Source organism: Mustela nigripes, unplaced genomic scaffold (genome assembly GCF_022355385.1).
Source record: "Mustela nigripes isolate SB6536 unplaced genomic scaffold, MUSNIG.SB6536 HiC_scaffold_3146, whole genome shotgun sequence".
Taxonomy (NCBI): Eukaryota; Metazoa; Chordata; class Mammalia; order Carnivora; family Mustelidae; genus Mustela; species Mustela nigripes.
This window is the reverse complement of record NW_026742552.1, coordinates 1-3,984: the sequence shown is the minus strand read 5'-3', so window position 1 is coordinate 3,984 and position 3,984 is coordinate 1. Positions and strand designations below refer to the sequence as shown.

At 35.3% G+C, this 3,984-nt stretch overlaps 1 pseudogene; it reads left to right on the top strand.

Annotated features, from left to right (window-relative positions):
• The first annotated feature begins 2,631 nt into the window (after positions 1-2,631).
• On the top strand, positions 2,632-3,586 carry LOC132009008 (olfactory receptor 6C2-like; annotated as a pseudogene).
• The last annotated feature ends 398 nt before the right edge of the window (positions 3,587-3,984 follow it).

Sequence of the window (3,984 nt, the reverse complement as noted above, 5' to 3'; positions counted from 1 at the left end):
ATGGAGCTACCCTATGACCCAGCAATTGCACTACTGGGTATTTACCCTAAAGATACAAACATAGTGATCTGAAGGGGCATGTGCACCCGAATGTTTATAGCAGCAATGTCCACAATAGCCAAACTATGGAAAGAACCTAGATATCCATCAACAGATGAATGGATAAAGAAGAGGTGATATATATACACAATGGAATACTATGCAGCCATCAGAAGAAATGAAATCTTGCCATTTGTGACAACACGGATGGAACTAGAGGGTATCATGCTCAGTTAAATAAGTCAAGCGGAGAAAGACAACTATCATATGATCTCCCTGATGTAAGGAAGTGGAGATGCAACATGGGGGTTAAGGGAGTAGAAGAATAAATGAAACAAGATGGGATTGGGAGGAATACAAACCATAAGTGACTCTAAATCTCTCAAAACAAACTGAGGTTTCCTGGGGGGAGTGGGGTCTGGAGAGGGGGGTAGGTTATGGACATTGGGGAGGGTATGTGCTATGGTGAGTGCTGTGAAGTGTGTAAACCTGGTGATTCATAGACCTATACCCTGGGATAAAAATACATTATATGTTTATAAAAAATTAATTAAAAAAAGTAAATTCAGTGATAGAACAATATCAAGAAGAAGTCCAATTAGAAAAGAAGAAAATTTTGTATGTATCTGGAAAAAAATATTGATGTTGGTATTCAACCAATAACCATTTGTTAGGAATTGGTTACATGCCTTGGCTGTGTTGGTTTCCTTGGTTATCCCAGTTAAAGAAAAAACAAAAAACAAACAAACAAAAAGCACAGTTTCTAATCTCAACAGACTTGCCTTCTCAGGGTAAGTACTATAATAGAAATAAACATTGTTTAGCAATGGCGTGTAAATGGGGACTGGGAGAGCCAACACAGCTACCAGGTTTCTAAAGACTTCCCAAAAGATATAATGTGTAGGCTGAGACTCAAAGAGAAATCAGTGTCCTCAAAGTGAATGTTCCTCAAGAAAGGTTAAAGAAAGATAAAGTAGAAGAAGGGAAAGGACTAAAGGTCCAGTTGGTCCAGACAGGTATTTCCTATGAAGTTATTACATAACACATGGCATACCATGTGAGTTCAATTACTGTAACCAATTAGCTTTATTTGAGGAATCATACTGGATGAAAAGGATAGGGATGCAGAGTCCATGAAACCAACTTTTCATGTGCTCAATATGAGGTATATGTGGTTACATTTACCTGGATTTCAGAAATCACTACTGGATATACAGAGAGAAGAATTATTTCATATAGGTTCTATTCAAAATCAGAGGACTTGATGAATATACTTCCCAAAGTGTACATATACTTTATACACAATGCAACAAAACCATTATTTTGTTTTAGGAGTTTAACATTAAATTATAGTTGATGAATGATTTTGGAGAGTCGCTATAGCAGTCCAAATTATTTGTTATGTAAATGTGCTTTATCAAGAACCAACCTACAAGCAAAGAAATGATACTGATAGTGACCTTTAAGATTTTAGCTTCAAAACAAAGAATGGTTGTTGTAATATATTTACATGCACACACAAACTACATTTTCTTTATCCATTCATCTATCAATGGACACTTAGATTGCTTCCATATCTTAGCTATTGTAAATAAAACTGTAATAAACATAGACATGCATATAGCTTTTTGAATTAGGGCTTTTATTTCCTTTGAGTAAATACCCAGTAGTGGGATTATTGAGTCAACTATACTCAAATGTTTTTAATTACTTAAAAACATAGAGAAGACTATATGGGAGTAAAAGAAAATTTTAACACTGATGACATCACAAGGCACTATCATTAACACCATCCAGAATATAGACAAAATTTTTAAATAAATTTGGGAAAATGCAATGGAAAATGTCTATAAATTACTGGATTGTGGTCCAAGTAAGTTGCTCTATAAGAAATTTCATATGGGCTGCCTGGGTGAGTAGTGGGTTAAGCCTCTGCCTTCAGCTCGGGTCATGATCGCAGGGTCCTGGGATCGAGTCCCACATCGGGCTCTCTGCTAAGCAGGGAGCCTGCTTCCTCCTCTCTCTCTCTCTACTTGTGATCTCTCTCTGTCAAATAAATAAAATCTTTTTAAAAAAAAGAAAAAAAGAAATTTCATTTATTATGGTAAGCAAAATAAGTCAGTCAGAGAAAGAAAGATACCACATAATTTCACTCATATGGAATTTAAGAAAAACAGATTAACATAGGGGAAAGAAAAAAAAGAGAGGGAGGGAAATCATGAGTATCTATTAACTATAGAGAAGAAACTGAGGATTTCAGGAGGTATTGAGTAGGGGGAATGAGCTAAATGGGAGATGGGTATTAAGGAGGGCACTTGTGATGAGTACCGGGTTTTATATGTAAATAATGAATCACTAAATTCTACTTCTGAAATTAATATTACAATATATGTTAACTAACTAGAATTTAAATTAAAACTTGAAAAAAAACTTTAAGAAGGATATTTACAAACAAAGTCCACTGGTATATTAACAATATTATTAAAAAATGTTTCATGTGAACTAGTTACCTCCTTGACTTTGTCATTGTTTGTCACTAATAAACTTTGACATCCCTGTATTCTAATAAAATAACTTATCTTTTTCTTGCAGATTGGGCAAAAATCAGAAGTCATAGATGAAAAACCATACAAAACATTCATTCTTCTGAGACTAATAGATGACCCACAACTTCAAGGTTTACTTTTAATTTTTCAATTTTTTACCTAATTATTAAGTGTAACTGGGAACCTGGCTATTATTTCACTTACACTAGTGGATTCTCACCTTAAAACACCAATGTACATTTTCCTACAAAATGTTTCCTTCTTAGAGGTTTTATTCACATCAGCTTGTATTCCTAGATACTTATATAACTTAGCAACAGGTGACAAGACTATCACCTACTGTACTCGTGCCATTCAAGCATTTTTTACAGACCTTTTTGGAGTAATGGAATTTTTTCTTCTGAATACCACATCCTATGAATGCTACGTGGCCATCTGTAAACCCCTGCATTACACCAACATCATGAGCAACAGAGTCTGTAAAAGACTCATCCTTTGGTGTTGGATAGCTGGCTTGTTAATTATACTCTCACCATTTAGCCTAGCCAAAATCTGGAATTCTGTGGCTCAAATGTCATTGATAGCTTTCTCTGTGATGTATCCCCCTTCCTGAAGATTTCATGCTCAGACACATGAGTCATTGAGCAAATGGTTATAGTTTGTGCTCTGTTGACCTTCATCACAACACTTCTTTGTGTGGTTCTTACTTACATATACATAATCAAGACTATTTTAAGATTCCCTCTGCCCAGCAAAGGAAAAAAGCCTTTTCTACCTGTTCTTCCCATATGATTATAGTTTATATCACTTATGGCACCTGTATCTTCATCTATGTCAAACTTTCAGCAAAGGAATCAGTGGCCATTAATAAGGGTGTAATAATACTAACTACTTCCATCGCTCCTATGTTGAACTCCTTCATTTATACTTTGAGAAAAAAGCAAGTAAAACAAGCCTTCAGTGACTAAATCAAAACAATTGCCTTATCTTCCAAGAAATAAAGGAGCACTAAAGTTGATGATTTAAGTTTGAATAAGAGATTGGCTGCCCAAAGCAAGTATCATTGAGTTCCTAAAACATTTGCTCCTTTCTAATCACAAGTCCATTCAAATTAAATTTCTAAAAATATTTCTTGTCTCCTTACTTAGTAAGGTCACTTTTTGCAAATGTCTTTAATTAATGTTATATTAACAGTTTTCTATAAACATATATTTTTATCCCCAGGGGTACAGGTCTGTGAATCACCAGGTTTACACAATTCACAGCACTCACCAAAGCACATACCCTTCCCAATGTCCATAATCCCACCCCCTTCTCCCTAACCCCCTCCCCCCAGCAACCCTCATTTTGTTTTGTGAGATTAAGAGTCACTTATGGTTTGTCTCCCTCCCTATCCCAT